General features: G+C 42.1%; 1 protein-coding gene across 3 annotated transcripts in view; it reads right to left on the bottom strand.

Moving 5' to 3' along the window:
* GPRIN3 (GPRIN family member 3) overlaps positions 1–13,462 on the bottom strand; it is a 480,938-nt gene that overhangs the window by 248,054 nt on the left and 219,422 nt on the right. The window contains exon 2 of one of the 3 annotated variants that reach the window (XM_085635434.1): positions 12,445–12,587. The exons of the other annotated variants lie outside the window; for them this stretch is intronic. The gene's annotated coding sequence lies outside the window, so the exon portion shown is untranslated. The remainder of the gene's footprint in view (positions 1–12,444; positions 12,588–13,462) is intronic. 3 annotated transcript variants of the gene reach the window in all.

Genomic DNA, 13,462 nt, shown 5'->3' with positions numbered 1-13,462 from the left:
TTCGTCTTACTGGACCTAAGCACAGCCTTCGACACCATATCGCATAACCTACTTCCCCAGAGGTTAAGTCGGTGCGGGGTCAGGGGTTCAGCTCTATGTTGGATGACTTCCTTCCTTCTATCGCGTAGCTTCCAAGTTGCCCAGCACCCGCATATGTCAGAGAGAATTCCTCTCATGCAAGGGTCCCACAGGGCTCCATACTGAGCCCTACTCTATTTGATCTATATATAGCCCCCCCCTTGCAGAAATCATGGAAAAACACAATGTGTCATATGTGGACATAGCTCATTGTTACTCTATCTCAGGACACGGAGGCGACTGCAACTTAATTCTCTTTATGTCTAGCGGAGATAGCCTCTTGGTTGTCCAATAATTGCCTAAAACTAAATTGTAATAAAATGGAAGTAATGATAGTCGGGAAAGAGCTTTTTATCTGGTCATCGGTCTGGTGGCCTGAGTCCCTGGGGCAAACCCCTGTTCCTAAAGCAGAGATTAGAAATCTTGGGATCTTGTTTGAGACCCAACTCCCATTTGAAAGTTAAATTAGGAAGGTAGCCAACAAGTGCTTCAGGACTCTCAAAGTCCTAAGGAAACTCCTAGATCTACTACCTATAGCGGCCCGAAAAACTATTATTCATGCCCTGGTTCCATCTCACATAGACTATGGCAATATTCTCTATCTGGGAGCTTCTAAAAGAAATTTAACTAAACTTCAATGCTTTCAAAATGCTGCTGCGCGTCCTGTCCTGAATCTCCAGAGAAGAGCATCCTCCTCTAAAGCTCTGTTTCCTCTTCACTGGCTGTCAGTGAAGAAGAGGATTCCTATAAGGCCATGTGCGACTGCTACAGAATTTTGTGGAACAAGGCCCGAGCTACCTTCGAACTTTGATAACTCCCTACATACCAACACATAATCTAAGATCTGGAGGAGCTCATCTGGTCAAGCCGCCAAGAATCCAATGAGCCAGGATGGGAGCCCAATCTTTTATCTTTCTTGCAGCAAAAAGGTGGAGCACTTTGCCACTGAATTTGAGATTTGAACCTAATGAAAGGACTTTTCATAAGGGACTAAAAACTTGGTTATTTCACCCTTAAAATAGGGAACTTATAGTTGCTCCTGATCACTCTAGCTTAGGCATAGTTCCCCTTCTCCTTTTCTTTTTCAGGGGGCTTTAATCCTAGCGCAGGGACACACCTTTGGGTGTAACCAGGCGCTTTACAAATGATAAATAAATACATAAATGAATGTCATTTTCAGGTGCCTGTGAAAGAGGTGCTGTTGTATTTGTTCCTATGCATTTATTAAAAGTGCCCTCTTTCCCTTACACTACATTTTGAATGCAGAAGTATCTTTGTATGGTTTGGCTTGATAGCACAGCTGTCACCAGACAATTATGGCAAAATCACCAGGAGATGGGCGTTGAATCCACCCATGTGTTAGGAGCCAGGAGTGCATGTTTTGATTGAGCAGAAGTTGAGTGCTTCCAAAAAAGTTGTTTGCCCTCCACACAACTGTGATAATTTTGTTTCTTTATCCATCTGCCTGGGCTTGAACTGTCAAGGGCACTATTGCCCCCAATCTGTCCCTCCGGGGGAGGCAGAAAATCCACTAGACACCAGTTATTGTTGTATTGTATAGGAATGTGACCTCCAAGTAAATGGGGAAGCAGTCTTTATTTCCCCCCTGGGGGGCAGGTGGGGGTAATTACCCCTGATCTCCCCCCAGGGGCGGGCATAAAGCCTACTAGACACCAGGGATTTTTTTTTTTAAATATAGGGGTGAGTGCTGGCCATGCCCCCACCCCAACTAAATGAGGCAACAGTCTTTCTGCCCCTCCCTGGGAGGCAGATTGGGATAATTCCCCCGGGTCAGCCTCCCTTAGGGGGATAAACTATCCACTAGTAGCCAGGAAACATTCTTTTTTTAAATATAGTGGTTGGGGCTGTCCACCATGGCATGTCTATGCCCTCCCCCCAAGTAAAGGAGGCAACAGTCTTTCTGCCCCCATTGGGGAAGATGGGTGTACTCACCCCATATCTGCTTTCTGGGGGTAGAAAGCCTTCTAAACTCCATGGAAAGTATTTTAACATACAGGGGTGGGAACTTCCCACCATGAGAATGACTATGCCCCCACCCCAACTAAATGGCACAACAGTCTTTGATGGGGCAATTACCCCCCAATCTGCCCCTTGGGGGGCAAAAAGCCCACTAGGAATTTGTTTTTTTAAATATAGGAGTGGGGGGCTGCACGGCATGGTCATTGCCAAGCCCCACAAAAGCAAACAGGGCAACAGTATTTCTGCCACCCTGGGACAAGATGGAGGTAATGATCCCAGATCTGCCCCCTTGGAGAGAAAGCCCACTGTATGGCGGCAATATATATTTTTAATAAAATAATAGGGTGGGCAATCCGCCTCCTAACATCAGGCCCCACCCTCACCCCTAAAACCTCAACAGTCTTTCTGCTCCCCTGAGGACTAAAACATCCCATCCCAATAGCAAGTGAGAGGACAGTTGATTCTTTTGGGTGTTGTTTTTACATATGGAAAAGGAGAATGTGAGTAACTCCCAAAATTGTCCTACTTGCAGTGGTGAATGGCTGCACTTTTTGGGTGTTGGCAACGACCTGGAAAAAGCTACCTGACCCAGACAGTTCTGAAAACTAGACAGCTGGGGGAGTACAGGGTGGTGTTCTCCGCATGCATCCCACGCCATTTTCTTACCAACAATGCCCTGTAAACCTCAAATGTTTAATAAAAATACACCTTTTCCTCACATTTCTGGGAGCAAAACTTCAAGAATTTGCGGAGAGCTACAAATGTCTTTCCACATAGCATTCCCCTAAGTCTCCTGATAAAAAGGGTACCTGCCTTGTGTGGGTGATCCAAGATACCTTGACACTAAACACCTTAAAGTGCTATGTGGAAAGATCAGCTATAGAGGTAGCTGCAGAAATTGGGCCATGAATGGATGCCACACAGAGAAACCTACCAAACACAGATGTTTTTGAAAAGTAGACAACTAGGGGATTCCAGGGTGGTGTGCCTTACATGAATCCCATGAGGTTGTTTTTACCAACAGAGCCCTGCAAACCTCAAACTTTGACTGAAATCACGCATTTTCCTTATATTTTTGTGATGGAAATTTCTGGAATCTGCAGGAATCAACAAAATTCCTAGCAACCAAAATGTCCCCACTTGTGCCAATAAAAACGCTGGGCACTTGTGTGGTTGAACTTAGTGCCTGTGACAGGAACGGATCACACCTAGGTCAGTAGGAAATCCACTCATGGGCTCCCATTAACCTTGGTTTTATCCACTCCTGTCGCAGGCAGTAGGCACCGGTAGCCGCCACTGCTGGTGAGAGCCACATAGGTCATCCCATCCTGGATTCCCCTAGGTGTTTATTTTTTTAAAAAATGCAGGTTTGCTAGGTTTCCCCTGGTGCCCCCTGAGTTAGGGCCCAAAATCCACAGCTTTCTACTTTGTAAAAAACAGGTCAGTTTTGAGTCGAAAATAGTGAAAAATCCATGTTGCATTCCAGGTTGTTTCCGGTAATGTGCACTAGGCCTACCCACACAAGTGATGTACAATTTTTATCAGACATCTTAGGGGAATGGTGGGTGGAAGGAAGTTTGTGGTTCTTCACAGATTCCAGAACTTTCCATCACAGAAATTTGAGGAAAATGTGTTCTTTTAGCCAAAGTGTGAGGTTTTCAGGAAATTCGGGGTAATACAACCTGGTGAGAGTCACACAAGTCACCACACCCTGGATTCCCCCAGGCATTCAGTTGTGAAAATGTGCAAGGTTGCTAGGTTTCTCAAGGTGTCTCCAAAGTTAGGGCACAAAAGCCACAGCTACCCACTTTGAAAAAAAATTGAATTTTTTGAGTGGAAAAATGTGACGTATCCATGCTTTGTTTTGAGCTGTCTCCTGTTGCGGGCACTAGGCCTACCCACAAAAGTGATGAGCCATGTTTAACGGAAGACTCGAGTGAATACTCAGTGGAAGGAAGTTTGTGGCTCCCAACAGATTCCAGAACTTTCCATCACAGAAATGTGAGGAAAATGTGTGTTTTTTAGTCAAAGTTTGAGATTTTAAAGGGATTCTGAGTAAAATCCCATCCATGATTCCCCTGGGTGTCTAGTTTTCAAGAATATACAGGTTTTCTAGTTTTCCCTAGATGCTGGCTGAGCTAGCGCCCAAAATCTACAGCTACCCATTGTTCAAAAAATGGCCCCAGTTTGAGTGGAAGAATGTGATTTATCCATGTTGCGCTTTGGTGCTGTGTCCTTTCGCAGGCACTAGGCCTACCCACAAAAGTGAGGTATCATGTTTATCAAAAGACATGAAGGAGCATAGAATAGTAGGATATTTGCTATTACCAATTGAATTTTGCTACATTTGTACCTTCCAAATGTAAGTCAGTGTGTAAGAAAGAAGACATTTTGAAAAATACCCTCTAAATCATATGCTTGTACGGGTAACCACACATTCAGAGATGTGCAAATAACCACTGCTTCTAAACTCCATATCTTGTGCTCATTTCAGAAATACATAGCTTACCTTGATACCTATGTTTACTCTGCATATTTCACCTTATGAATTGGTCTATACTCAGTACACAATGAAAAACCATTCCACAATGCAGCTCAGTTTTTGGCTCTGGGTACCTCCGGTTCTCTGAGAACCTATAATCCCTATATATCCCCACAACCAAATGGATCTAGCAAATGTAATGGAACATTACTTTTGTAAATTGGTCATTGTGACAAAAAAGTGACAAAAAGCTACAGATGAAAACATTGTCCCAAATGGCAGTTTTTTTCCTATTCGTTAAACAGTGAGTTTGCCTTGAGGGACCTACACGTATGACTCCTTGCTGAATTAGTAAGTGTGTATACTTTTCAGAAACATATAGTTTATCTGTGTTTCCTCCACAAACCGTAAGTATGTTTTTGATTCAGCTCAACATGTTCCTGAAAGCTGGGAACATGGTGACTTTAGCCCAGCAAACCATTTGTTGATGTCATTTTTATGGGAAAAAACAGACTTTATTCAGAGCACATTTTTCCTATTTTTCCAAATAAACCTCGAAATGTAGCTATATTTTGGCTATTTCCTCAGTCCCCTCCAGGGAAATCAACAAACCCTGGGTACCTTTAGAATCCCCATGATTTTAGAAAACAAGGACACAAATTTGGTGTGGATACCTTTTATGGACCAAACGTTATGGAGGCCTAAGTACGAACTACCCCAAATAGTCAAAAAAGGGCTCAGTAGTAGGAGGGGGGGTAGGGGGAAAGGTCCAGCAGTTAAGGGGTTAAGGCCTCATGAATGCTGATTGACTGAAATACCAGCAATAGATCGAATAGCACTATATATGCTTTGCTCGCTGATGACATCACAGGTAGTTGCTTTACATGATATGTGTCTCTGTAGACATCATCGGAAGGAATACCACTTGAATGTTTACTACTAATGCAGATGCCCCAATGTATCATACGTAAACTAGGGGGCTACCATGATTTTCCATGGGCAGGGACTTCAAATGCAATCATACACTAGTCATAATAAGCCCTAGCACAGCTATCTGATGCTCAGGTGCTACCATCAAAAGTATTGGCACAACCAACTTATACTCAGACACAGCCACAAATGCCCAGTCACAGCGCAAATGACTGGCATAAACACAAATGTCCACGCACAGCCACAAATTACCAACTACATCAACATATGCTTATACCAACCTCATTAAGTAAAGGTATATTCATAGAGTCAAAGGACCAATTTGAAAAGGGGATCTTTGGAAAGCATGAGAATATTGTCCTTCAATTATCTATTGACAAATTTGTGGGGTCTTAACCGTCGAAAACATAGGGTCTCAGATTTCTTTTATTTCTACAATTTTATTTAAGCTTGGATGCATCGCACATAATGAGTGAGTTTCACTCTGTACCATTTCAAGTGTTCACCTAATATACTTTCCAAACATTTGTAATAATGTGCTGTTTGATATTTCAGCTACATCCCCAATGTCCATATGGTGTCAAATTGACAAATGTAACTGCACCAGTTACATTTAAGAGATATGTTTGCAGGGGTTCCAAAAGTCCTTGTCACCAGGTGCATCATATGTCCATCTGACTCATTTCACTGGAATAAACCATGTTGTTGATCCAGTCATCACACTTCGGAAGAGTGCCCCACCCCCCCTCCAGCCACCACACTGCAGCTCTCCTTTTTGCCAGAAACAGCACCATTAATACAATTGGTCAACATTTTTGGGCACCTCCATGGACAGACAGACTTTTTATTCCACCGGGTGTTTCCCTGGTGGGTTGGAACCATGGGTCTTGGAGGTCTGTTTCGAAAGCTTAGGGCCTGTCCTGGTGCCTCTGTCACTTCCCCCATACCTGAGGTTAACTGCAGCAGGCACAGGCAGGCTTCAAGAGAGAGAGAGAAAGAGAAGGAGAAAAGGAGAGAAAAGGTAGAGAGAAAGTGATCAAAGAGTGAAACAAGAGATAGGCGAAAGCAGGAGGGAGAAAGAATACATGGAAACAGAGAGCAAGTGCAAGAAGACAAAGGTTGCAGGGCGGATGTGAGCATTTTTGCCAGGGCTGCTTAAACCTGAGTTAAGCCCAGGGCCAGCGGCAATGGGGCACTGCAGCCCAAGGAAAAGAAGGACAAAGCATCTCCTCCGGAAAGTGCTGTAGCCAGTGTGTCATGGGCCGTGCTGCAAGGAAGGGAATGGCCTCCCTGTGTGCTATTTGCACTGTGAAATACTGCATTAATCAGTGTTTAGCTGACCCTTGAGACCTCTGGGTCCTGGTGCGACTACACCTGCTGCACTAATGGAAGCTAAATCATCTGTTATGCTATGTTATGTGTATTTGTAAAGCACATTATCACACAAGAAGGTATATTGGCGCTGAGCAGGAGTGTGTGCCTAGCCCTGCTTAGGGTTGGTTGGTTAATTGAAAAGCTAGACAACTTTCAACTCTACGCTCTCAAGTGATCAGATCTGTCTCCTTTGTCTCAGCCAGTGCATCACCTCAATCACTAACTCGCTATTGTGACCCACTTATGATCTGGAAGCTGCAGTTTTCATACAAGTGCATTTGCGTTTAATATTCAGTAGACACATGCTCACATTTTTCCTAAGCTCAAAGGGATTCTAATAGACCCCCCATTTGTTTTACCCACAATCACTCCTTGTTTGCAGTTTCCTCACCACTTCTTCCTCATGGTTCCTCACAGCATTTATGTCTTATGTCTTTTTAAGTTTAAAAAAATAAGTTTATTAAATATATATCAAAAAAGAACATCTATCGAGTATCAGAGCAAAATGCATTGCGAAAGATAACATTAATAGCATAGAGGCAGGCAATCATACAATAAAAGAAAATTCATGGCGAAAATAGAAAGGGTGAAAACAAATTCTAAAATTATTAAGTATACAACTATAACCAAATTAAATTGATTCAAATAAATATTAGACTTAACACAAAAAACAGGAGATTCAAGGGGGTTGGGCAACTTCTTGAATATATGGTACTGGAGCATAAGATCTTTTAGCACTATTATCCAGAAATTGTGTAACAGGAAACCATAAAAGTAGTCTTTTTTGTTTAAGAGACATGGGAAATACGAAGGTCGTATCCAATCTGTGGTTATAACATAAAGAATACTACCAAACTGAATACGATAATTTTGAAGCATCTTTCCAGTTTTTTGTTATCTGCTGAAAAGCTGCAACCAATAATAGGTCAATGATTTGCGTGTGTGTTTTTGTTGTAATCCAGCTAGAGAGGCTACCTAAAAAATATTTTCAAATGAAAGGGGAATGTTGGTCCCAAAAATAGCTTTAATTTGTGCCCAGACTGATTTCCAAAACTGCACAACTAGTGGGCATGAAAAAAAGTAATTGTGGAAGATCTGCCTGTGGAAGTGAACAAGTCCAACAAATATCAGGAATATCAGAATGTATTTTATGCAAGGAAACTGGTGTTAACAGTAGTCTGTTGTAGATAAAGAAAGGGGTTTGTGTAGCACTAGCTGCTCTGGAGGATTTCTGAATCTTCATCCAAATCTTATCCCAAACAGAATGGGGTAATGTGTATCCAAGCTCAGTTTTTGTTTTGATTCTTGACGAGAATGGGATTAATAAGCAGGTGTAAAGAGTGGAGGCCTTAGGTGACTTACAAAGGATGCTGGACCAAAGATAGGCTGGTGGTGAAGGGGGGTAAGGCAAGGATTTAAAATAAGAGTGAGAGTTTAATATCGCTGAGCGTAAGGCTAAAAATTTATGTGAAAATGAGGGAGGCAAGGAAAAAAGTGAGGAGGCCTGTGAAAAGATAAGTAAAGTATCATTCTCAAATAGTTGATGTACCCAAAGAAGGCCTTTGTCTCTCCAGGTTCTCCAAGAAACAGGTTTATTTTTAATACAGATGAAGTTGTTATGCCATATGGTGGAATTGAGAAATGTGTTGAGATCATGAGGCTCAAGATGGAGAAGATTGTTCAAACATTTATAAGAATGTTTAATAATTGGTGTGCCTAAATGTTGTGGTTTCCGTGTGAAAGATATGTATTCTTGGAAAGAAAATGGGGAAAGAAAGAAACTTTCTAGATCAACCCAAAGAGGCAAATCAGGAGATGCATAAGACAACCACTTAGAAATATGCCGTAATAAAAAACCCTTATGATATTTGGGAAAATCAGGGATGCAAACACCACCTTCAGATTTTGGACGCGATAACTTTAGCAATGACATTCTAGGCTTTTAATTCTGCCATAGAAAGGAAGTAAGGATGGACCTAATTTTTTGGAACCATTTTGTAGGAATGGGTGTGGGAATATTAGAGATAGGATAGAGGATAATAGGCGTCAGCATCATCTTAATAGTGTCAAGACGTCGCCACCATGAAAGATATCAATCAATCAAGAAATTTGTATTGCGCACTACTCACCCGGAAGGGTCTCAAGGCGCATGAGGGAGGGGGTCTGCTACTGCACAAACAGCCAGGTCTTGAGCTGTCTCCTGAAGGCGAGGTTGTCCGGGGTCAGTCGCAGGTAGACGGGCAGGGAGTTCCATGTCTTAGCCGCCAGGTAGGAGAAGGATCTTCCTCCGGCGGTGGTTCTCTGGATGCGAGTGACGACGGCGAGGGCGAGGTTTGCGGATCGTAGCTGGCGGGTGGGCGTGTAGAAGGTCAGGCGGTCGTTGAGGTATCTTGGGCCAAGGTCGTGGAGGGATTTGTGTGCGTGGGTGAGGAGTCTGAACGTGATCCTCTTGTTGACGGGGAGCCAGTGCAGGTCTCTCAGATGGCTCGAGATGTGGCTGCGTCGGGGGACGTCCAGGATGAGTCGGGCGGAGGCGTTCTGGATACGTTGAAGTCTTTTCTGAAGCTTGGCTGTTGTACCGGCGTAGAGGGTGTTTCCGTAGTCTAGTCTGCTGGTGACGAGGGCCTGGGTGACCGTCTTCCTGGTCTCGGTCGGGATCCAGCGGAAGATCTTACGGAGCATGCGAAGGTTGTGGAAGCAGGCTGAGGATACGGCGTTGACTTGTCTGGTCATAGATAGGGAGGAGTCCAGGATGACGGCCAAGTTGCGTGCGTGGTCCGTAGGCTTGGGTGCGGTGCCTAGGGCCGGGGGCCACCAGGAGTCGTCCCATTCGGAGGGCGATGGTCCCAGGATGAGGACTTCTGTCTTGTCCGTGTTCAATTTCAGGCGGCTGATGTCCATCCATTTGGCGACGTCAAAGATATAGAGGATGCCATTTAGAAGTGAGGGAACTAAGCTTCTCAATACATTTATTAAAATTGAGAGAAATGTATGTTTTAATGGAGGGAGGGAGCCATATACCAAGATATTTGATGTGAAGTGGGTTCCAAGTGAAATTAGAAATAGAAAAATCATCTTTAAAAGTATATTTAGTTAAGGGTAGGATTTCACACTTATCATTATTTAATCTGTAACCTGAGACTAAGGAATAAGATTGAACTTCATTTAAAAAAAGTGGAAGGAAATCCTGAGGGTTAGGGAGAAATAGAAGAACATCATCAGCATATGCAGCTAATTTAACTTGTACAAAATGTGAGGTGTAACCCGTAATGGAGTGATTCTGTCTTATTTTGGAGAAAAAAGGTTCCAGGGCTAGGTTGAAAAGAAAGTAGGATAGAGGACAGCCTTGTCTCACTCCCCTGTGAAGAGGAAAGTAGGGGGAGGTGAGACCGTTGGCAAAAATGGCAGCTTTAGGGTTCGAGTAAAGCAGGGATATCAAGGAAAGAGTTTTCGGGCCAAAACCAAACCATTTTAGTGTCAGAAAAATGAAAGGCCAACATGCTCTGTCGAATGCCTTTTCAGCATCAAGGGCAATGGCAGCAATGGGTTTTGGAAGCTTTGGTGACTTGGAAATAATATCGAAAAATAGACGGGTATTGTCATTAATAGATCGCCCTTTAACAAAGCATGTTTGTTCCTTACCTAGGAGTTGAGGGAGATGAGATTCCAAACGGAGTGCTAACGATTTAGAAAAGATTTTGGAATCTATGTTGACAAGGGAAATGGGTCGGTACTTTTTGCAATAATGTAGATCCTTTCCTTCCTTTGGGATAAGACAGCTCAGGGCTTCCAGAAAAGTAACTGAGGAAGTACCAGACGAAAGAAAAGAGGAGATTAAAGCATGTAATTTAGGTAAGATTACTTGGGCAAAATGCAAAAAGAATTCAACAGTAAAACCATCTGGGCCAGGTGCCTTATCTTTCTTAAGGGATTGAAGTGCATTGAGTAGATCAGTCTGAGTCAGATCCAACTCGTAGGAGGTCCATATGTAAAGACGGAGATGAGGATTTTGGAATTGAGGATAGATAGAGGGAGATATCGTCAACAGTGGGAGTATTCTCTGGTGTGTGTATAGTTGTTCGTAGAACCGAACAAAATCTTGTAGGATATCGGCATCTTTAAATTTGTAAGAGTTGATGTCAGTTATTATAGATTCTATGTGGAGTTTATTCTGTTTGGTTTTAAGATAATTGGTTAACAATTTACCAGATTTATTTTGTCCTCCATAGAATTTGGCCATAAAAGAAATAAAGAGGCATTTTCAGTTTTATCTTTGTTATACTGAATCTTAGCTTTAATCAGATCAGTTAGACACTGTCTCGATTTAGAGGTGTAATAGGTATGCTCTAATTTTTTAATCTTAGAGAGGAGTTCCGAATTTGAAGCCCGAGCCATTTTCCGCTTGTTAGAGGTATATCGAATAATAAAGTCACGTACAGAGGCCTTAAAGGCATCCCAAATAATATGAAAGGGTAAAGTGTCATTACTATTCAAATGAAAATATTCGTTAAAAAAAGAAATAAAAGAAGTGTTGAAATGAGGGTCTGAAAGCAAGGAGTTATTGAAGTGCCATCTCCTAGGATGGTCAGAGTGAGGCAGGATATCAAGCTGGATGTAGAGAGGGGCATGATCGGAGATAAGTATGGGGCCTATGTCAGCAGACACTAAGGATTGGGAGACGTTGTGTGACGTGAACATATAATCAATTCTTGACTGATTCTGGTGAGGTGAAGAGTAAAAAGTAAATTCCTGCAGAGATGGATTACAAAATCTCCAGGCGTCAGTGAGATGTAGGTGTTTTATAGTTTGTGTGAACGTTTTATGTGCGTTTGATGGAATTAAAGAAACTTTAGATTTCCGATCCAGAAAGGGGTCAAATACTTGGTTACAATCCCCAGCAAGAATTACATTGTTAGCATTATTATAAGAAATCAATTGAAGTATATGGGTCCAAAAAGGGGCATCACCAGAAGTAGGGGCATAAACATTAAAAAGAGAAAGCAAAACACCATCAATCTCCAATTTTGTAAATAGCCATCTACCTTCATTATCTCTCGCTTGTGAAATAGGGAGACCATCAATGATTTGTGAACTAAAGTCATAACACCATTTCTTTTCCCATCACCAGGTGAGTAAAATACTTCACCAAACCAATTTTTCTTAAGCTTTAAGGATTCAGACTCTGTGAGATGAGTTTGCTGTAATAAAACAATTTTAGCATCCAGTTTAGATAAATAAGATAACACCATTTGTCTCTTAATAGGGGAGTTTAAACCTTTAACATTGCATGTAATAATTTTTAAAGCCATAAATCAAGGAAGCAAAATGAGTAATAAAATAAGGCAGCCTTAATGCAAACATCATTAAAAAATAAATAAGATAAAAATGGATATAGATTAACTTTGAAACTTAAAAAAATGAGGAGAAAAGAGAGAAGAAGGAAAGGAAAGCAACATGAGTGAAAAAATATGGGAATGATTAGATGAAAAAGTGCAGGGTAGGATGAAAGAACAAAAGAGACATCTGAGAACGAAGTAAAAGAAAAGGTTAAAGAAGAAAAGGAAAGAACCAGAAAGAAGAATTGTAGGAAGAAAACATACCTACAAATATCGACCAGAGATGGGGGGTGAGGTGTGAAACCACATGGAACAAATGGCATGACCAAAGTCCACGGAACGAAGGGTGGGGAAGGGATTATGCCAGTAATAGACAAGACAACTGCAGGCATCGAACACCAACAGATCTAAAACAGGGAGAAAACCAGAACCAGTGAAAGGATTATCAAAACAAAATATGCAGTTAATCAAGTAAACTAATCAACTACACATCATAAAAGAGAACTTAAACATTATGGAGTAAAAGACCAGTGAACGAACAAGGAGAAACATAAACATCAAAGGACCAGGAAAGTCCCAAAAACTGTAATAAGATCAAGAAGTATGTGAAGATGAAGCTTCCGTAAATTCCATGGTCTCCAACTTGCATGAATTGATGAAGCTCTGTAATCGTAATGGATCCTTGTAGGTAGTCATTCTATTTCTGTAGGTAACCTTAAATAAACAGGATGAAATAGTCCATAGCGGGCTCCCAAAGAGCGTAATTCAGGTCTCATATTAAGAAATGCCTTACGTCTGTTTGCTGTAGCTTTAGCGTAATCCTGTGCAAAGAACAAAGTCGATCCAGACCATACGATGCGTTGAGATGCTTTTTGACAGCCGACGAAGTCTTTAATAGGTCAGTGTATTCAAGAAAATATAATATGAATCCTCTTGGTCTCTGCGATGAAGATGCATTGGATGACAGACGTCCAAGCCTATGAGCACATTGAATATTTAGGACAGTTTCCTCCGGCATATGAAGTAGCTTGGCAAGAAAGGATCGGAAAAAGATGAGGGTATCCTGACCCTCAACCCCTTCCTGAAGACCATAAATACGTAGGTTGTTCCTCCTGTTATGATTTTCAAGGTCTTCGACCTGTCTTTGGGGCGTGGATACTTGAGACTGAATTGCCGTGACTTTAGTATCAGTGGCCCGAGAGAAGACATGCTACGCTCAACTGTCGAGAGTCTTTCATCCATTTGAGACCAATTGACAGTGAGGAATTGCAACTTGATGTTG

The sequence above is a fragment of the Triturus cristatus genome, chromosome 2_1 (genome assembly GCF_964204655.1).
Source record: "Triturus cristatus chromosome 2_1, aTriCri1.1, whole genome shotgun sequence".
In the NCBI taxonomy this organism is placed as follows: Eukaryota; Metazoa; Chordata; class Amphibia; order Caudata; family Salamandridae; genus Triturus; species Triturus cristatus.
Note: the sequence above shows the minus strand (reverse complement) of the source record. Positions and strands in the feature narration are given on the sequence as shown.